This window comes from Lissotriton vulgaris, chromosome 2_1, assembly GCF_964263255.1.
Source record: "Lissotriton vulgaris chromosome 2_1, aLisVul1.2, whole genome shotgun sequence".
Taxonomy (NCBI): Eukaryota; Metazoa; Chordata; class Amphibia; order Caudata; family Salamandridae; genus Lissotriton; species Lissotriton vulgaris.
The window spans coordinates 448,381,452-448,404,102 of NC_141687.1; positions in this window are offsets into that span (position 1 = coordinate 448,381,452).

The following is a 22,651-nucleotide window of genomic DNA, read 5'->3' on the forward strand; positions in this document are numbered from 1 at the left end:
AAATAGTGCCCAGTCATGATAAAGACCCTGCAGGTTTTCACCGAGAAATTAAAGATATGTTACTCATGGGCGATTACACGTATTCGGATATTATGAAAATGTTAAAAGTACTGTTGCCTGCAGGAATTTACGAGAAACTAAAGGAGAAGGAATGGGAGGTGGGAGACAAAAAGATTGATTGGGCTGCATTAGAAGTCGAAGAAAAAGGTCGTACCCCAGGGTTAGGCCTTGGGGATAAAGCTAAAGCATTACCAGGTTTATTAGTACAGGTTTTGCCTAGACTGTTAGCGACTAAAAAGGAAGACTGGGACGCAATCTCAGCCTGTAAGCAGAAACACGATGAAGACACTAGTGATTTTTATTCTAGATTCGAGAAATGTTTTATTATTAACAGTGGCCTGAAAACAAGTAGCGAGTCATACCCACACCTCTTTGTATCAAAATTAGTCGAGAATTTCCTGCCTCAAGTTAAGAACCGTGTCTTGAAAGTCAAAAGCACATGGCAAGCAAATACGCCTTCCCAAATGTTACAAATGTTACAGTATCACCAGAATAGAATTAGGGAAGAACAAGATCACGAACAGAGACGTATGAAAGATACGAAAATGAAAATGTTAGTTGCTCAGTCAGTTCCAGCTGACGGACAGAAAAGGGGTATGACACAGTCTAATAATACGGCGGCTCCCGTTAAAGGGACATGCAACTATTGTAAACAGCCAAGTCACTATGTGAATGAATGTACAGTTCTGAAACACAATATAGCAACAGGTAAAACTAAAGAGAGACCACGTCAGCCTAGACAGGATCAGGTCCAACATCAGGTCCCGCAACATATTCCACAGAACGTACAGCCTATGCCTGCCCCACAACAGACAGTACAGACAGTAGCGGTACCACATCCACAGCCCTTTGCCGCGACACAGCAAGTTTCACAGCAGATGTACAAGTATGCACAGTCTGATTACCCCGATTATCAGCGATACTCATGAAATAGCCTAGAGAGGGAGGTTGGCTTGCCTCTCATTGAAGTTCCTGTAGATCAAGAGGGCCCTTACGTACACAGTCAAGTATTAGGAAAAGATAGAAAGTTTTTGATTGACACAGGGGCAAGTCGAACAACAATAAGTCACGACGAGGTTCCAGGGGCACCCCTCTCAGGCTCACAGAATGTTTCCCTTGGATTTTCAGGACAGCCTATTGTTAATGAAGTATCGAAACCTGTTCCCCTAGCAGTTGGTCCATTGTCACATACTACAGACTTATTGCTCACGAAATCATGTCCAGAAACCTTGCTGGGTATCAAGACACTAAAAGCTCTAGGAGCAGTGATATGTTGTTCTCCGGAAGGAGTTAGACTGTTTTTGCGTGACTTTAAGGGTCACTATGTATTACGAGATTTTGATGTCAGATTGAAAAATGTACCAGAACATTTGTGGGCACAAGGCCCAACTGATGTAGGTTGTATGCACATTACGCCATACCGAGTTACACTCAAGCCAGGAGTTGTATTACGCCGAATCCGACAATACAAGTTACCACCCGATGCTGTAGTGGCTTTACTGAAAATCATTGAAGAGCTAATTGCACAAGGAGTGGTTGTAGAAACCGACTCAAATGTCTGTAATTCCCCTATCATCCCGATTCTTAAACGTACTGACCCGAATGCACCTCCAGTTTATCGGTTGGTGATTGATTTACGAGAATTAAATAAATGCATCGTACCACAGTATCCTGTGGTCCCAGACATCTCATCATTATTGACTGCTATTGATTCAGAGGCGACGTTCTTTACTGTAATTGATCTCAAGAACGCCTTCTTTAGTGTCCCCATTGATCCGGAAAGCCAATATCTTTTCGGATTCTGTTTAAATGGCCGTAGCTTCAAATTTGCACGCGCACCTCAAGGATTCACAGAAAGCCCCAGCATCTACAGCCAAGCTTTGAAAAGACAACTTGACAGTATTAACATGCCAGTTAACACTGCCCTACTCCAGTACGTCGATGATCTGTTGATCACCGCCCGGAGTGAACCAGAATGTGTGCAGGCATCACTGATAGTTTTGTATTTTCTGGCTGACAAGGGACACAAGGTGTCCCCTTCAAAGCTACAATTCTGTGTTCAGCAAGTGGTGTACCTTGGGCACTTGCTGTCCAAGAGGGGGAGACAGCTAACACCTGACCGCATTCAGTTAATTGCACACTTACCGCAACCCAAGACACAAAAGGAAGTGCGGGCCTTCATTGGCCTCACCTCTTACTGCAGACAATGGATTCCCCAGTACGCATTTCTAGCCAAGCCACTTATACAGTTGACAACCCAGGAGGCAGCGACTTCGACTGTCCTCCCTTGGACTCAGGAACACACACAGGCTTTTGATGAATTAAAGAAAGCATTATGTCAAGCACCAGTTTTAGCAACACCATGTTACAGCAAACCTTTTATACTTTTTGTTACAGAACGTGATGGCACAGCATTATCTGTCCTCACACAAGACCAAGCAGGTTCACATAAGCCGTGTGCTTATTTTTCGAGTACATTAGACCCAGTAGCCCAGGCTTTGCCTGCGTGCTTAAAATCAGTTGCAGCGACAGCCCTAGCAATCCGGCAAAGTGATTCCATAGTGTTAGGACACCAATTGACAGTACAAGTTCCACACTCTGTAGAAGTTCTTTTAAACAGAACACAGACTCAACACTTGACTATAGCACGATTGACAGGTTATGAATTGACATTGTTCCAGCCCCACATAGAAATCAGACGCTGCAATATACTCAATCCTGCCACATTGTTACCCTCGAACACAACAGATCCAGCTCCACATGACTGTATAGAGATCATTAATGCAGTAACAAAACCCCGACGAGACTTGACAGATGTTGCACTGACTAACCCAGCCCTGACACTTTACGTGGATGGTTCATGTATGAGAACAAGCACAGGAGAATTAGTGGCCGCATATGCAGTGACCACTGAAACTGAAGTCAAAGAAACACACCGTATGGATACACTGTCTGCTCAAGCTGCAGAGCTCATTGCTCTGACTCGAGCCTGTATAGTAGCCAAGAACAGGAACGTTAACATATACACAGATTCACGTTATGCATTTGGAGTCGTACACGACTTCGGTGTAATCTGGCAAGAAAGAGGTTTCTTGACCTCTCACGGAGCCAAGACCCAGCATGGTCCCCTCATTCAAGCATTGTTAGAAGCAATACATTTGCCATCAGCCATAGCTATCATGAAGTGCAAGGCACATACTAAAGTTACAGATATTATTTCCCAGGGTAACGACCTGGCCGATCGAACCGCGAAACACACAGCTCTGACTCACACACATGTAGTTGATATGACAAAGACAATAGTTCCGACACCGACACTTTGCATGACAGTTAAGGATCCCGCACTAGATGTAATTGACATACAGACACATGCTACTCCAGACGAAATAAAGAAATGGACTGAACTAGGAGGGATCCAGACAGACCAGGGATGGATGACGAAGGGGAAAGCCACATGGTTTCTCCCCGACTCTATGGTTCAAGTTATGATTAACACCGCACACAGTCCAGCACACTTAGGAGAAAAAGCCATGTTAGACAGTTTACAGAATCTCTGGTACAATAAACATTTACGAGCAGCAGCAAAACAAAAAGTGCGTACTTGCATGATCTGTTGTCAGTTCAACCCAGGCAAAAGCATTCCTGTAGAGCAAGGTGGATTTCATCCTCCCGATCACCCTTTTGAAGTCCTCCAGATGGATTATATCCAGATGGAACGATGTCGAGGATTCAAATATGTCCTCGTAGTTGTATGTGCACTTTCCCGTTGGACAGAAGCATATCCAGTCCCAGATTACACTGCTCCGACCACTGCCAAACAGTTGGTTCGTGAATTCTTCCCACGGTACGGTTTGCCTCGTGTCGTGTACTCAGATAATGGTCAGCCATTCTCGTCCGAGCTAATGAAGCAGGTATCACTCCTGCTAGGATATCAGTGGAAGTTCCATTGCGTCCGACATCCCGAGGCAGCAGGTCTCGTAGAGAGACACAATCAGACACTGAAAATACGTCTTGCCAAGATTTGTGCCGAGAAAGGGGTAGACTGGATAGTCGCCTTACCAGTTGCATTGTTTTACATGAGAATGGTAGCTCATTCAAGAACAGGGCTATCCCCGTACGAGGTGGTCTTTGGTAGGCCACTGAATATGTGGGGGACGCCTCTGCCTCGTAAAATAACCGAAGTTGACTGTAATATGCTGACAGATTACCTTGCTTCCTTGATGTCTGCACTACAATCATGTCGTTCGCAGGTAGCTGCAGCCTTTCCCGACAACGCCGAGGTGAAGCCACACGAGATCGTTCCCGGAGACCACGTGTTTATCCGGAATTTCGACAGGAGGAGTCCGCTGGAGCCCCGCTGGCAGGAGCCGAAGCTTGTTCTACTGACCACAAGGACAGCAGTGAAGGTGGAGGGCCGTAAAGGCTGGCTCCACTCCAGCCACATCAAGAAACACTATGGACTGCCGCCAAATACTGACTCTCAGCCCTGCCCCATCCCAGAGACTGATACTAAACTCCCCCTGGTAGAGAAAACTCCTCAGCAGGAGTATAAACTGAAATTAAGGTCTAGCAAGTCAGACAGTTTAATTGTTTAAGTCCTCCCCTAGGTGAAGCGGTCAGACAGGTTCCTGACATGTACAAGTTAGACCCCAATAGAGAGAGAGATAGACAGAAACAGATCAAGAAACAGAAACATTGTAAATCTCTCCGGAGCTATTTCATTATCACGTTATTGATTATGTTTTTTCTGAGTCTTATGGTTATTGGCATAAGTGTATTATTGCATATGTTCTTTCCTATTGCACACTCTACTCCTATTAACACTGCAGAGCACACGTTCAGTGAACTACCTCCCCACGAATTGTCTTATAGACTTGCGCTGCGCAACAATACATTCATCAGTATGTTACACCATTCCCATCAGGCCAGCAATGCTACAAATTGTTGGATATGTGGCCGACTCCCTCCCTATCAGAAATATAAGGGAGCTCTGCCCCTCTTCCCGTATCCGTTTACGCATAATGGTTCCTGTGGTGCCTCGTTCAGCTTAATTAATTCTGTGGACACTGATTCCATAGTTTACCAAGGCAATTGGGTATGGGGAAATCTGAACACAGTCATGCATCAAGCATGTTTCCCAGACAAGGAGGGTCTCCCACAAAGGACAGGGACCGATCTAGAAAATGAAGTATATGGATTAGGTAATTATACACTTAACCTCATGATTCTGAATGTCCAGTCTGAAACCGAACCAGACTTGCCCTCTATGTCAGTATTACCCGTTAAAGGCGAATTATGTGTCAGAAAAAATGGTTCAATACACTTAGGTCATAGTGAATGTACTACTGTGATCAAATTCAGTGATAAGGGCAAGTCCACATTCAAAGCTTCCCGTCATTCCTATTTCATTTGTGGTCATACCGCATACATACGTTTACCTCTAGATTGGGATGGTACTTGTTACATTGCATTCCTACTGCCCCCTGTTTTTCTAGCTCCTCCTGATTATCATAGAAATCCTCAGCTTATACATGCTAGACGCAAGAGAGAACTCCCAATTGTCGATCAGACTGAAACAGCATGGGAACAATATGCAGATTTCAATAGAGGATTCTTTTTCTTTTTAGGACCTGTCTCGAATAGTAAATTGATACGAAAATTGACCAGAACCCTTGAAGCAGTAGTGAACGAAACTACTTCCGCCCTAGGTAATTTAACGGAGGAACAGTCTGCTATAAGACTTGTTGTTCTTCAAAATCGTCTCGTCCTTGACGTCATCCTGGCCGATAGGGGCGGGGCTTGTAGAGTCATCGGATCGAGTTGCCGTGTTTTCATTCCAGAAAACGCACCATCAGTATATAGAGCCATATCCCGTCTTCATAAGATCGCTAATCAGATTCATCAGAATCCAGGCACCTGGACTTGGTCCGGTTGGTTTTGGAGTACGATAACAGCCTGGGGATGGAAGCTACTTTCTTTCCTAGGGATTATATTGGCCATAGTATTCAGTTGTTGTCTCTGCATTCAATGTGGGCCAGCGATATGTGGCTTGTGTGCCACAGCCTGCATTCCCCGTTCAAGTTCACGCTCTACATCCCGCCTAAGAAAGGATGAGCAAATGATGTTATATGAACAGATAGATGGATTATTGAAGATCGATATATCATGAAGGGTCCGTAGGGGACAAGGGGGGAATGAGGTAATTTGAATTTTTATGGTCAAGAAATGTCCCCTAACGTGTACCCCACCGTCTCCATGTACGTGCTTAAAGTGCATGTAACTTCCCTCCTCGACCAGCTATGAAGACGCAAATACATTTGCGTCCAACGTTAACATGTCCTCTTTCAGATCCACCATGAATGGATTGATAATTCGGTTCCTAAGTATGCCTTGCCAACGTCTTTTCATGGTGCACTTTCATGTTTTCCTAGCCCTGCAGAGCTAGGCCCTGATTTCTGCCATCAAGCCCTTTTCTGCTCTCTGCCTCCTGAAAGCTGCAACGTGGGATACATCCCTGACCTCTGTCCTACTCCCTGCGTGGCGAGCGGTGCCCGGCTCGGCCTGCTTGCCTGCCAAAGACAGTATTTTGCCTTCGAGTTATCAGTATAGCCGAGCTCAGCTCCTCGAAAACACATTCCAGTCTAGCAGAATAGATAAACAATTCCCCGGCTGCAGAGCAAAGGGCCCGGTCTTTCTGTCTCCATGCAAGTAATTCATTGCTCCCGTTACCATGGTAGGCCCATGGCCCCTCGCATTACACGCAGACACTTAGGGCCAGATGTAGGTAATTTTTATTTTCCGACCTCTTAAATACCGAGTCATACCGACTCGGTATTTCAGAGGTCGGAAAATAAAAATACCGAGATGTAGGTAATTGCAGATGTGCAATTACCGAATCGGAAACAGTCGGTAATTTCCGATGCGGTAAATACCGACCAGTTGATGCCCATGCATTCCTATGGGCTTTGAAGCCCATAGGAATGAACAGGCATTTACCGGTCGGTATTTACCACATCGGTAAATACCGATAGCCACAAGGGTGCAGGGGGTGTCACTTTGACACCCTCTGGCACCCCCAAAAGAGGCTCGGGTGCCATGTGGCAGGCATACCTGCCCTAAGGGCAGGTCTGCCTGTCATATGGCATAGGTGTGCATGCACACATGTGCATGCACACCTGAAACGGTATTTTACCATCAAGTATTATTTGATGGTAAAATACCGATTTTGTACTGCTTGTGGGACTCAGAAGAGTCCCACCTACATACCAATTTACCGGTAGCCATAATGTTACCGACTCGGTATTTTACATACTCGGTAAATTTACCTATCGGTAAATTTACCGAGTCTGTAAATTACAGGGACCTACATGTCAAATTGCTTTTACCGGGTGGTAACGGCCGAATTCGGCCGTTACCACCCGGTAAAAGCCTACCTACATCTGGCCCTTAGTCACATATGCACGCATTAATAGTCAGTATAGAATAGCCTCTGCCCAAGAGACCTTTCCTTCTAGATAATATAGTTCCCCAAACACAAGATATCAAATATGATTTAGGAACGAGTCGATCTGACATGCCAGACTTCTGTCTCTTCCTCTAGTGCTAAATGTCAAGTCCCCTGCACCCTCCAGCCTCACGTCAGTCACACGTCATGCCGCTGCGCGCGCATCCCTGCTACAGATTTCTGCTGACATTGCAAGATTCCACTATGTATCCACCCACTTGTGACACTTTCATGTGACGTTTCTAGCACACACCTCTGTGTACGCCCTCGTGCACGCCTTCTGTTACGCACATGTGTTCTTATCTCGTTTTCTCTCAGCTGTTACGCCTTCTGTATCCATCACCGCTATATGCATTGACTATATATATTGTACGCTGTTAATAAAGTATTGTCTATCCCTTCCTGAACCTTAGTGGTGAAAGGAACATGATACCATGGTTCGAACCATTCCATTTTATGGAATAAAACCCTTATGACTCAGATACCACGGACTCTGCCTCTCATTTCCGAGTGAGTTATTTTTTGAACTTTACCGCATAGAAATTCCGACGGTAAATATTTATTTACCACAGCATGTTAGATTTATCGGTGAATACCCGTACATACATTTGCAGAACAATCTAAACAAGCCCAGAAAGGTACATTAAACACTGATGGATACATTTCCTTCTTTCTGACATGCTGATAGCAACATTTGCCTGTCAGTACAAGTTTGTTATATATTGTCCAGAACCTGAGGTAAAATTACTTAGAAGTCACGTAATTTACCACATCAAATAAAGTTGCTTTACTGCATTGCATAAAAGGATCGGAAAGGATACCACCACTTGAGGCTATGTTATGCAATACATGCACCCTTCCATCATAATGCATGGGTGCCCTTGTGATGTCTAGCATATATTTTTTACTGGAAAGGTATTTTTGCAGTAAATATAAAACTATGCTTTGACATAGTTTACAACTTTTTTTTTTACTTTGTATGTGTGCTGTACAGCACACAGAGGTTGAAAGGTTTGGAGAAAAAGGTCTCAAGGCCGTGCCTACATATGTAAGTAGATAGGGCTTGGTGTTAAAAACAATGCATGGCTGCATTGGAATATGTCTGTAACTCTGATGTTACGCCCTGTGATGCAAAAAGGTGCAAAGTAGCACATGTAATACCTAGCATTACCGAAGGGCTACTTTTCAATGCACAGCAAGTTTTGTACTGGAAGGTAAATCCAAAATCAACACTTTGCTCGGGTTATCTTCACTTTTAGTGACACTACACCCGCACAAATTGTTCATAAATCTGGAAATGTGTTTTTCTTCAGTCACACCTACTATTCACTAATCACACATAAATCATAATCGTTGAAAATGTTTCTTAAGAAATTACTACAAAATATACGGCATCACGGTCCGACTTTTGCGTTGTACCTCACTTGCATATATTTAGGTAATGGCTTCCATATTATTATCCCAAATATCCAAAATCAAAGTTTTATTGATAATTACCAGCAGCAAAAAAGTTTCAAGCATCATCTGATTTCATTTAACTCATAAAGATTTTACACATGCTCATGCAATTATCTCAAATGGCGAAATGTTACCATCCAGTCATTCATACCTGAGATGCGGGCATTGGCTTTCTCGTCGTCGAATGTTATTAAAGTGGAAGGATAGATTCAAAAGCACATTCATGAAAATATAATTGAATCTGAGCTTCTAGCAGCTGAAGAGGCACATTTAATCCTCCTTAAATGTAACAGAAAATCGTATGGAAATAGAAAATGAAAACCAGCTACCTACTCATGCTGGGCATTGTAATCATTGTAATCAAATCTGTTGCACATTACAGTGTATGTGTCAAGGGGCACTAAATGTGCGATTATTAGATCATCTATTTAGCAAAACTCATATTTGGTGAGACTTATTGTGTTTGCTTTGCATTACGCTGTCTCTATTTAACTCAATGTGACCTTCTCAGTTTCCCACTTGTTTATGAAGAAGGTCGATACGAAGGGGCACATTTAATACAAAGTCAGGAAAGAGCAGGACAGCACAATATTTACTAAGATATGGCACTGTTGCTGTCACTCCCAGAGTTGTACACTTTAGACTGCCTTGCACCAAACACACACACACATCCTTATACTATGCACCATAGTGCAAGTTTTTGTGCATAAGTCTACCATAGGCTTTGTAATGGAAAGGTATCTTTACAGTGCAAAAAAGTATGCTTAGACATAGTTTAAAACTTTTTGTACAATTCTGCATACACATATAGGTTGCACAGTTTTGAGAAATAAAGCCTTTCTCACATCTTACGCCAGCCTCAAAGAGATGTACATCTATAGAGCAAAGCCTTGTCTGCCTTTTTTACTCAAATTCCATGGGTGAATGCATGGGAACATCACTGCACCACCCACTAGATACTCCACCTTGAAGAAAAGTATTGCATAGTAGCACACTTTGCTACTTTGTATTAATATATGCCTAGCACATCTCAACAAATACTCTGGAAATCAAATCTCAATACAAGATCTTGCACTGGATAGACCCAATATTTGTGTCAGTGCATGAGTATAAAGACCTAATAAATCTGGTGTTAAGTCTATATTACTATCTGTCTGTATAAAGGTGCCTAATATATGCATCGAAAACTAATAAAGCTGCACTTTAGCATACTTTGTCTGTGGAAATAATTGTATCCAATGCACCCACTACATTGACAAGCAGTGGAAAAATCTGTAGGTATGTTTTTAAGTCTGGCATACTCAAAAACATCTTGCTGGGTATGTTTACACAGAATGGGCTCTAGTCATCTCCTTAAGCCATTGGCTCATTCGGTCAAGCCCTTTAAGCAAGTGACTATTAGAGAAGTCCCTAAAGGTTGGAATATGCCGATGGCATATTTACAGGGGGTACAGAGCAAAGCAAATAGTTCTGTGTTAGAAATTGACTTTCTGGTTAGCAAAGGTTTGCACCCTGTCCAAACAGGAATCACAGTCCTAGTCAGGATAATTCACAACACACCCTATATTATCCTGTACTCACCATTGGTGATGTGTCAATTCCATGAGTGATGTGCCGGTTCCAAGCTGCAGCCATTCCGAATGTCATGTGAGGGATTTCTCCATGCTGTAGAGGTGATGCATCAATCTTCTCTACATAGTGGTGTTGATGCGTCAGTTCCACAGTGGCAGTTCTGGGTGGAATGTGGTGGTTGCAAGTGTGATGCATGGATCTGGTTCCCGCTACCGCCACCAAGAAACTGGAGCAAGATCACAGAGAAACTCCTCAACACCACCCTACGCCAAGACCTCCCCAGCGCCAAGAACAACACCAACTCCGCAGCCACAGAACTCCACCACAGGAAGATGGACGTTCGTGCAGACGACTAGAGAAAACCTGGCAAAATCAGAAAACCACAGAAGCACGGAACAACCACAGGAGCACCCTCAAGGAATACCACCAGTACATAAGAGACACCAAACAGACCTTCATAAAGGACAAAATCCAGGCCAACACGACCGACGCCAATGAACCTTTCAGCGTCATACAGCAGCTCACAAAGCCACCCAGCGAAGCCACAGATGTCACACCTTCCCAACAACTCTGTGACAAGCTCAGCACATACTTCCACCATAAGATCAAGGACCTCTACGACAATTTTAGCAAACCGACGAGAGACATCACCCCCCATCGTGACAGAGCAGCCAACGATCTCAACTTGGAAGCCCGCGACCGTCAAACACATCACCACCTCTATGCGTACATCCCATTCAGGAGCCCCCATGGATCCCTGCCCACTGCACATATTCCACAGGGCCGCCGCCGCCATCGCACCCAAACTTGGACGGACCACCAACGCCTCCCTCACGTCTGGCATCTTTCCAGATGAGTGGAAGCGGGCGGAGGTTAAACCCCTCCTGATGAAGCCCACACCCGACCCAACGGACCTGAAAAACTACCAGCCTATCCCTCTCCTCCCCTTTGCAGCCAAAGTTACTGAGAGATTCGTGAATGCTCAACTGACAACCTTCATCAAAGAGAGCTCCATTTTAGAAGCCTCCCAGTCTGGATTCCGCAGTAACCACAGCACTGAGAACTCTCTCTTTGCCGCAACAGACAACATCCGCATGCTACTCGACCAGGGACACACCACGGCCCTCATCCTTCTGGACCTCTCCGCAGCCTTCAACACCGTCTCTCATCGCACCCTTGCAGACAGACTTCACAATGCTGGGATACAAGGAGCCACCCTTGACTGGATCCGATCCTTTCTCTCCAGCAAAACCCAGAGGATCAGACTCCCTACCTTCCTCTCCAAACCCACCGACATCAACTGCTTAGTGCATCAGGGCTCATCACTCAGCCCCACGCTCTTTAATGTCTAGATGGCCCCCCTTGCCGCCATCATCAGACAGCATTGGCTCAGCATCATGTCCTACGCAGACGACACCCATCTCATCCTATCACTCACGAAGAATCCTGACGACACCAGACTCTGCTTTAAGGAGGGAATGAAGAATTTGGCAACCTGGAGGAAGGATGCTGCCTTATGCTTATCTCGGAGAAGACCAAGGTCCTCTTCCTTGGACCCTGCAACTCCGCCTTGGTCAACTCCTGTTGGCCTTCTACCCTCTGGAACACTCCCACTCCTACAGACCACGCATGCAACCTCGACATCATCCTCAACTCTTCCCTCTCCATGAAACACCAGGTCAACGCCGTTGCTGCCACTAGCTTCAACTGCCTGCGCATCCTCTGCAAGACCTTCAAATGGATCCCCCCTGACTGCAGAAAGACCGTCACCCACGTGCTCATAACCAGCAGACTGGACTATGGCAATGCCCTATACACTGGAATCAACAGATCTCTCCTTCACAGATTCCAGACCATCCAGAATGCTCTGCTAGACTCGTACTCAGGACTCCACACCACAAACACATGATTCAACACCTACAAGACCTCCACTGGCTCCCTGTAGAGAAGAGGGTCACTTTCAAGCTCCTAACACACGCCTACAAATCTCACAACAACATCCAACCCAAATACCTCAACGAGAGACTATCCTTCCACATACCCAAGAGAAACCTCCGCTCCGCCAACCTCTCCCTGGTAGAAGTCCCCCGGATCCGCAAGAACAGAACAGACGGGAGAGCTTTGTCCCACATCGCAGCTAAGACCTGGAAAGAGCTCCCTGTGATTATCAGACGCTCCCCAACCCTGCACACTTTCAGGGAGGACCTCAAGACCTGGCTCTTCGACTGATCTGGAGCTCCCCCCAAGCACCTTGAGACCCTCACAGGTGAGTAGTGCACTTTATAAAACCCTGATTGATTGAACGGCTCAGATGCACCAGTTCACATCGACGCAACGTTGTCGATGTGTGGGTTCTGACAGATGCAGCACTTAAAACTCACTTCCAATGGCCCAGAACTGTGTTGGCACCACTTAGCAGTGCAGATCCTGTTTGTAGGTTTGAGAGAAGTCTTTAATATCCCTGGGAATTCAGAACAGGAGGCAAGCCTAAAAACCCTTAGAGATAATGAAGTTCTGGGATGTAGAGACTGAGGTTCAGTCATTCTCACTCCCAAGTAAGAGGCAAGCAGGCCCGCATAACAATGCAGTCCAGCAGAGTGCCAGTCCCTCAAGAAGCACAGCAGTCCTTCTTCCTGGCAGGATGTCCTCAGTTCCAGAAGTGTTCTGAGTTTGTGGTGTCAGAAGTCCAGTACTTATACCCAAATAGGCCTTTGAGGTGGGGGATACTTCAAAGAGATGCCTGAGAGGTGCACAGGCCACTGCCTTTCCTGCCCTGGCTCCAGACTCACTACATCATGGTATATAGCCCAATGTGTGGGGTTAGAACACAGCCCTTTCAGGTGCAAGTCTCAGCTCCTCCCTTCCATCCTACCCAGGATGGCCCATCAGTATGTGAATGGCCCTCTAGTGACACCTAAGCTCCCTTTGTCTGTAGCTTTCTAGAGGGAATGCCCAAAGCCAGCTGTCACCCACCCCACACGTGTATTCAGAGACAAGCAGTATGCAAAAAATGGTTACAGTAAGAAAATGCCAACTTTCTAATAGTGGCATTTTAAAATTTCAAATTTAAAATCCAACTCCAAACTAAGGGGTCTATTAGGATGGCGGGCTGACTTTTGCCTGCCAACCACTCCAGCGGTGCTGGGACCAGCTGCCAGTGGTGTGACGGTCCCGCACCGGCAATCAGGATGCCACCGCCACGGTGGTGGTGGCATGCCCCATCCACAACATTGTGGCTCACAGCACCGCCCGCCACAATGCCATGGATGCACCTTGTGCATTTGCAGGCACAACGTGGCTGGCACTGCGCGCTGCCGGCCACGTTGTGCATACAAATGCAGGGGGGTACCATAGGTGCCCGCATGTGCGCCCCCACCCCCAACACCCTGGGGGCCGCAACAGGCCCCCACATGCAGATTCTGCAGGCCGTTCCATGGCGGCAATGCTGCCATGGAAATGCACTTCACCACCTGCATCTTGATATGGATGGCGGTGTCTGCAAGCATCTTTTCCGCCTGGTCACCTGTTTGACTGTCGAAAAACTGGTGGACGGTCTTCCATTCTTCATGGTCCCCCACCATACTAATTTAGCTGGAGGAAATGAGAGGCGGGCTGTGAATAATGGTGGGCGGAGGCGATCCGTCCACCATTATAATAGGCCCCTTTGCATAGTTTTTAAATTGTGCTTCCAGGGAGACCAAGTCTGGAGATCCCCTGTCTTCCCAATTGAAAATTACACTTATAAAATGTAGTAAGGCAATCTCTTTGTTATCCGAAGGGAGAGATAAGCTTTGCAGCAGTGAAATACAAATTTAAATGTACTTCACTACCAGGACATGTAAAATGTAAAAAGTACATGTCCTACTTTTCAAATACCCTGCATGCTTTCCATGGGCTGTTCAGGACCTAGCTTAGCAGTGACCTATATGTAATAAAAAGGTAGGTTTGGGCATGGCAAATGGGTTAATGTGCATGGTTGACATGGCAATTTAAGAGTCTCTGTGAGGCAGTTCTGACACATGTTTGAAGGGCTGCTTAGGTTGATGGCACAATTAGTGTTGCATGCCCACTAGTAGTATTTAATTTACAGGCCTGGGCATATGTGAGCCCTCCCATACCTATCATTAGGCTAGCTCCCCAGATTCCTTCTCACTTCTTGGAGTATACGCTTTACAGTATTACCTACCACTCCCTGATTAAACACTATACTAATTTCTTCCAATTCATCCAGGATAATTCCTTGAATTACCTTTTAGTTAGTGAATTCCTCGCTAATCCATACCACAGTAGTGGAACCTGCTTTAGAGTCCCCCACCCTGGCTACCATTTGAAAAACGTCAACAAAGTCAGCAGCCGATGAGGAAGCATTGTTGTGATCTACAGAGACAGTTACTCCTATAGGCCTATCCCATTGACCAAATCCAGACTGCAAAAGGGCCCTCTTTAAACATTTTGCTGAACAGCAATTTCAATTTTTCAGGGATTCGTATTTATCATCCCCCTGGCCCTTCTAAAGCCTATAGGGAGGTTTTGATGAATTTTATGGATCCACTGAATGAAATCCAAAATGATGTATTTAGGCCAGATCTCTGCACTGTGTGTAGTGTTTAGCATTCTGTCCATCATTTGTTCTTTTTGCATTTGTCGCCTAAGTGGGACTGGTATGCCCAGATGTGGGTACTGTGCTCACCAGGCCATTAGATCAAAGATATCCTGGCTCATGAGGGGTGAAACCCGAAAACTGGTCCTTAGATGCTTGTTTATGGTCCAGGAATGACCTGGCTTGGCAGTTCAGGTGGCACAGTTCACATGGGGAGCAGGTTCATGACTGATTTGCATATGGCTTGGTCAAAACAGGAATGGCGTGCTGAGCAAAAAATAAATAAATGGGGCTAATTCAAAACCCTTTGTGCTGCTGGTGGTATACCTTATGTACCGGCTATATAATAGGCTTGTAAATAAGCACCAATGGCTTTAGGGCCAGATCTCTGTACTGAGGGTGAGTGTTTGACATTGTTTAGCATTCTGCCATTCATTTGTTCTTTTGGCAGTTGTCACCCTCACTAAGCCCAGACTTGGGTCCCATGATCACCATATCAATAGAGTCAAGCTATCCTGGCTGACTAGGGGTGATACTCTGTACCGATCTTAGAATGATTATGGTCCAAGGACGATCTAGCCTGGTAGTTTGGACTGGACTGTTCCCATATGAAGAAGGGTCTAGACTGATTTATATATGGCTGGGCCCAAACTGGAATGGCATGGTGAGGAAACAAAACGATAGATTTAGCCCAGGTCTCTCTCATGGGGGTGAGTGTTTGACATTGTTCAGCATTACATCCATCATTTGTTCTTTTTGCATTTGTCACCCTAACAATCACAATGGATATGCTCAGATGTGGGTTCCGTGCTCAACATGCCACCAGAGTCAAGCTTTCCTGCCTTTACACCCTGAAACCAGTCCTAGGATGCTTGCTTCTGGTTCAGGGAGTACCTGTTCTGCAGTCCAAACCAGAATGACAAAAAATACTTGGATTTAGGCCCAGATCTCTATACTGGGGCATTCCACCCATTATGTGTTCTTTTTTTCTGATCCTTATACCTAAAAATAATGAACTCAGCAAAAGAGTCTGAAAGCAAAATGTCAAGAATGTCAAGTCTAACATGTTGCCACCCAAGCAGAAGTTGTGGAGAGCTACCTGTAACTTATAACCAGGGACTCATTAGAGTGATTGTGCAGTACTTCACTAGAAGGTCTTTAACTCAGAAGTGCAACTCTTTGCACATATATGTATATGAAGCATAATCAGTGGCACAACTATTGTGTGAGAACGAATGTATGAATGTTTGTGTGTGTGAAACCTTGAGAATATTCAGAAACAGTATTTTCTGGGTACTATATTTTAGATGTTCTTGGCAGTACCATTTTGCTTCAGATTCTTAACAATGCCAAATATTACCACAACTGGGTATTGTACTTTTATGTTGTGTATGTTTGTTACTAACCTTCTCTTTTTCAAGACTCCATCCCCGCAGTTCACTTCCCAACACCCTTCCGTCACCTGGCCACTCTAATACTCAGCAATATAACAGCTTCCAAGTTAGAGCTACCTGGAGGTGGAAAAAGAGGTCATTGAGCAGATCTTGAGGAAGGAGCCATCTTCAACAGTATACCATGTAGTAATCCCTAGGATAAGTGAGAATAGAGATTAAAACTTCTCCAACAACTGGTGGCTGTCTCCCTCTTGATTTAGGGTTGATGTAGGGGAGAGGCTCACACCCTCCACTGACCCATCCTGCTCATTGGAAGAAAGGAGGTCAGGGAGAGGTTCACTCTCATCTTCCATCACATCATCAGTACCCAAGAGCATGGTAACAGACCTCTCAACGTTGGGCCTGATGCAATTTACATGAAAGACCCAAAAGGGTACCTCAGAGCCTTGAGTCAAGTAGGTGACCTCATCCTTGCACCCCTTCATCTCTTAAGGCCCAGACCAGCCCTCGTGCAGGACCCTGAGCACCACAGGCTCCATCACCCACACTTTTTGGCCTGGCTGGAACTCAAGAAGAGCGGTATTCTGGTCATACCTGCACTTCATGTCCTCCTGATGGGCTTCCAGATTCTCCTGTGATAGTTTCCAGATACACGCTGTCTGATTATGCAACAACAGCACTTAGCTAACTACATTCTGGGGATCTTCTTAGGAGCTTGCTCCCAGCCTTCCTAAATAAAACTGAGAGGTTCTTTCACAGAGAGCTCATACAGAGGTTCACAGGGGCTGAAGCCCGCCACCCTGTGGTGTACCTCCCTATAGTGGAATAAAAGATATGGCAGGAGGAGATCCCACTTACGGCTCATGGTTTCTGGTAGGGCCATAATCATTTGTTTTAGGGTTCATTGGTTTGTAGGTGGTAAGGAGTGGAGAACTTGTAGATTACCCCACACTCCTCCGACATGGCCTTCATGTACCCTGACATGAAGTTGGCACCCTGGTCAGATATTGCTTCCTTGGGGAAACCCATATATATAAGGAATCCCATCAGTGCCCTTGCCATAGCAGGAGCAGTCACAATCCTCAGAGGGTAGCCTCCAAGTACCGGGTGGCAAGGTCCATCAAGGCCAAAATGAATCCATTGCCCATGGCTCCCTTGGGGTCCAGAGGCTCCAAAATGTTGATGTCCATCCTCTCAAATGCGGTGCTAATAACAGGAAAAGGTTGCAGGGGGGGTTTCCTCCCCCCCTGACTTGCCACTCTCCTGTCATCTAGGACAGAACCTTCAGTAACATCTGAGGCCCTTCTCATTTGAGGCCAATAAAAGTGGGGGACAAACCAGTCAAAGGTCTTGTCTTGCCCCAAATTACGTGACAGGGCACATTACAAGGCATCTCCAGTAGGAACGCAGTGAAGTACTGGGGAAACACCAGCACATTCTCCCAGTAGACTAGGTGTTTGCCAATGGTGTCACTAGCTTCCTCGGTTGCAGCCTGCTGCCACAGACCCAGAAGAGTAGGGCTTTCCCTTTGCACCTTGACAAACTCCTCTGTCCTGAGACCCCCTTCATGCTGCCACCTTGTCCCTTCTTTTCTTCTCATGTACCTGGGATAATCTTCCATGCTCCAGATTCTCTCGACCACCCTCTTAGGCCTCCATGGACCATGTGGTCAGTCACACTCACTTGTGGAGCCCCAACATCTCCAAGTGTCCTGAGCTCCACCTCCTTCCAGGCAATATGCTCCAGGTATTGACAAGCAGACATTCCACACACATGGACAGACTCACAGCTACCCTGCAGTAATCTTAGGCCTTCTGTCAAGGTATCAACACACTCTAAGCTGCAGGAATTCACAAACTCTTACCTGTAAGGTGCCTTGATTGAATTTTGCAGAGACGTAAAGAGCCAACCTCCCTGAACCCCTATTTGTTACCTAGAATTGTATGTGATCACTAGGGCCACAGAACAGGAAATCGGGGAGGGGGGCCAGGATCGGACGCTGGCTATTTTCTGTAGATGACCTGCGAATCAACAGAAGATTTTTTGAGTGGGCGTTCTAATACTAATACTATTAGATCTTTCCTGTTCAAATTATCTATGAAATGATTTCCTACCTGCGCACTACAGAAATTGAGCTTTGCGTCCTGGAAGTCGTCGTGTGGTGTGGGTTGTTTTTTGTTCAGGGGTTGTCGTCTTGTAGAATGTTGGTAAAGATGAATGCGATAAGTCTTTCAGAATGGCTTCTTCCTGTGTATGTAAGATCATCCATTACTCTTCATTCTTATTTAAAATGAACACCAGGCAAAACGTTCTCTTTTTTTAAAAAAAACGATTACACCTCTAGAACCCTCTTACTTACTGAATTGCACGTTGTCTCTAGAATCACCACACAAATCTGCACTTCAAAAGGAGGATATAAAATAGGCTACAGAAAAAACTTTAAACTAAGCTTCTACACATTTCTAAAAGTTCAATTGAAAGAGTCTTTAAGTAGTTCTTAAACCATTTGTCTTTGCTTGCTTGAAAATTAAATTTTTCTTAAAAGGTTCCAAAAATTGTTCCGTAATTTGTTTTTGACCTTTAAGCACCTTGGCTGTCTTGCGTTGGGCGCCTTGTTAAATAACAAAGAAAGGTTCACTTAGCTTTCGTTTCCAGGTTCTCCAAAACGTCACTCGTATTTTCTGTAAACGGCGGTAGCCATGCATCATCAAGCAGTGGAGCCCTTCCAGAAGCAGCGATGTCATCGGGAGATCGAAGGAAGGCTAAGCGCCTTCTGGAAGTCGGGTGTGGCTTTTATACCAATGCCACAGCCGAACCGCACCCAAATCAGCCATCACGTAACATGCGTCTTAGACGCGATGCTAACGTACAGCTGAATGCAGTGTTTTGCTTTCTGAGAAGCGCGACGCGCGTGTGAATGAACACGCAAGTGCTGCTAATGTTTTAATATTCTAAATACTTGCACAAAAGTCTCTAAACCCTTCGATAAACAAACTCAGGACCTACAATCTTACTTTAAAAACATGCATTGGTAGTTCCATTAGTAAACAAGCATTGGTAGTTCCATTAGTAAACAAGCTTTGACAAAACCAAATCAGACACTGGTTACAAAATATACAGAACACTTAAAAAATCATACACATAATCATAGGCATACTTTGGAGTGCTGGAAGCACGGGATAGGGGTGGGTTTTTTAACTGGAGAAATATTCTACTCTTCGCAGAGTAGAGTCTGCGTTTCATGCTTTGGGCGTGATTAATGTCACCCTCCCCCATTCAAAAGGAAAAAGAGCTACTAATTAAAGGCTCTTACGGTTGTCAGCTGTAACAAAGTGGTGGAAAACATTAGAGACTACCTGCTCTGAAAATGTCTTTCAGAGCCTTCACCCTCATCTAATTAACGGTTACCTACTCCCTGTACTTCCTTGTATTATTAGGCATGTGGTTTATCTGCACCATCTCACCATCACCTAAGGACTAGGGTAATCTCAACTCTCTCCCCACCACTAGCTAGAACAAACTTCCCTTTAAGAGCTTCACTGGCCAGCCCCATTCACTTCACACTGGTTGGGATTTTGCCCACTTGGGCCACATGGTATCCCCCATGTAGTGTCCTTCCTGTTGAAACTCATAACACTTAGGGGATGCCCTCCCTGCACACTTACTGTCATGTAACCATTTGTTTTCTTCTCAGCAGGGGGATTGGAGCCCTGACCTGAGGAACTATTATGGGGACCTTGAGCGACCTATTTCCTTTTGCCCCTGTCCTCTTCCTTCTGGTGAGGGCCCTACTTACCCTCGTGGTGATCCAGTGGTTGGCCTCCTTGGCAAGTTCCCTTGGGTCAGATATTTTACTATCAATCAAGTGTTGATGCAGATCTGTAAAACAAGTACTAAACATGTGCTCTTTTGTGATTAAGTTATACAGCTCATGATAAGCCTTAACATCACAGCCCTTCACCCAACCATCCAGTGCCTTGCAAAATGACTCAACACAATCCACCCAGGTATGTGGGGATAGTTTCTGACTGTTCCTAAATTCTATCTGTACTTCTCTGGGGAAAAAACATACTTTCTGATCAGGACTTCCTTAATGAGGGGGATACCTCATCCTGTCTACCGCATGAAGGGCCAGTACAGTGTCCCTCCTCTAAGTAGGAATATGCTTCCACAGACTAGCTCCCCAATCTACCTCCTGCAGGGATCTTGTACATCTAGAGGACAATCTCATAAGCCCAAACCATCTATCTATGTAATGTCCAATTCCACAGTCCTGTACCAGACCCTTGGGAATGTGGACCCTCTTGTCAGAGCACACTAAAGAAATTCTGCCACACCTGGACTTTACCTGCTTAGCTCCAATGCCCAGTTCCTTTAAACTTAGCTCATGGGCCATTCTCTGTTCCTTGTTTACTAATTTATTCACCTCTAAAGCTCTCTCACCCTTTTCTTGCTCAAGTGTCCTTTGATCTGTTTCCCTCTCCTTTAGTTTGGCAAGTTCCAATATTAATGTTCTCTCCTTCCTCCTGTCCTCCAGCTCCCCTCTGGACAGGCCTCTGGATGATACATTGCTCCCTGCTCAAATGCTAACCACTAGTCCTGGCAGGATTTTGGCCTCCTGCCCAACAGGCAGTCCCAGACTCTCCAATGAGTCCTGAATCAGCTTGTAGTGGAAAAGATTGAACACCCACTGTTTAGTTTTTTGAAGTACTGAAAACGTTGTAGCGTGCCACAGAGGTCTCACTCTCTATCCATGGAGTGTTTTAGGAATAACTGGGTTTAAGCGTTCTCAATTTGCATTGGGATGATTGAAAAAATTGCTTGACAAATAATAAGGATGAAACTTCTATGCAAAATGAAGTGAATAATTCTTCATTATATGAATACGTATTCAATTGCAAACTACCTACAATGTTTAGAAGATTTTGTATACATTTGAATAATTACGTGAACATTGCGATAAGCGAGCAACTCTAGCTGCGCCCAGAGGAACATTCTATAAATTTAGAGAACGCTTAAACCCAGTTATTCCTGAATCAGCTTCTCATCATCACCCAGTTCCTCATTTGCCTCTGGAGTTACATTTACAGCATCATAAGCATCTGCCCATGCCCTCAGCACCTTTCGCAGATTCACCTTCCTGGTGATGGCCTTTGTAGAAAGCTCAATCCCCTTGCAGAAATCCTTGAGCTGGGCCACAATATAACCCTCAAGTTTGGCCAGCAAAACATCATTTTTTGCAGGTGCAGATGGCACTCCTCCAAAAATGTTAATCAGGGTAACTTGAAAAGAGTTCGAATTTTCTTTGATATTGATAGTGGTGTACACAAATTACTGTATGACACTGCACAACTAGGAATCCTAACCTCGCTGCTGAAAACCAATGTTAAAATTTGATTTTCTTGTTGGCAAAGATATGCACACTGGCCGAGCAGGATTCACAATCTATGTGTCAGATCTCTTCAAATGAGGCTCCTCAGAATTGGAATGAAGCACAAAAGGGGCCAACTCCTGTTATCCCCAACTTGTGAGAATAATATCACACAGAGCATATGATTGAGCAGGAGAGGGAAAGGGTAATGGGAAGAGGAACAGCAGGGAATTTAAATCTGTAGAAAACAAGAAAATACACATTACCACTGTGCATATATGAGTACTCTCATGTAAGTGTTGCTACACACAAATTATACCTTAAGAAAAAGGAAGACCAAACTTCCTGGAGCTCTGCGGAACACATCAAGACTTTCAATAACATAATCACTACTGATGCCTGTAGGAATAAAGCAGAAAGAATCAACTCCTTCCCTTCCTTCAAACACCTAAAATCCACACCACATCCAACGTTTAAAAGAGAGATGACTAAGATGACTACTAACCATACATACCTCAAACAACAAAAAAGAGCAACAAAAAGGTTGAACACAAAGTTGACTGGGGGTACCTTGTAAAAGGAGTTTGTTGAAATGCCCAGAGTTACTATTCCAAGAAGTGATAAAACACCAAGGAGTAATTTCTTTTAGACATAGGGCATTCCATGATTTATAGTTATATTATTGTAGCCCC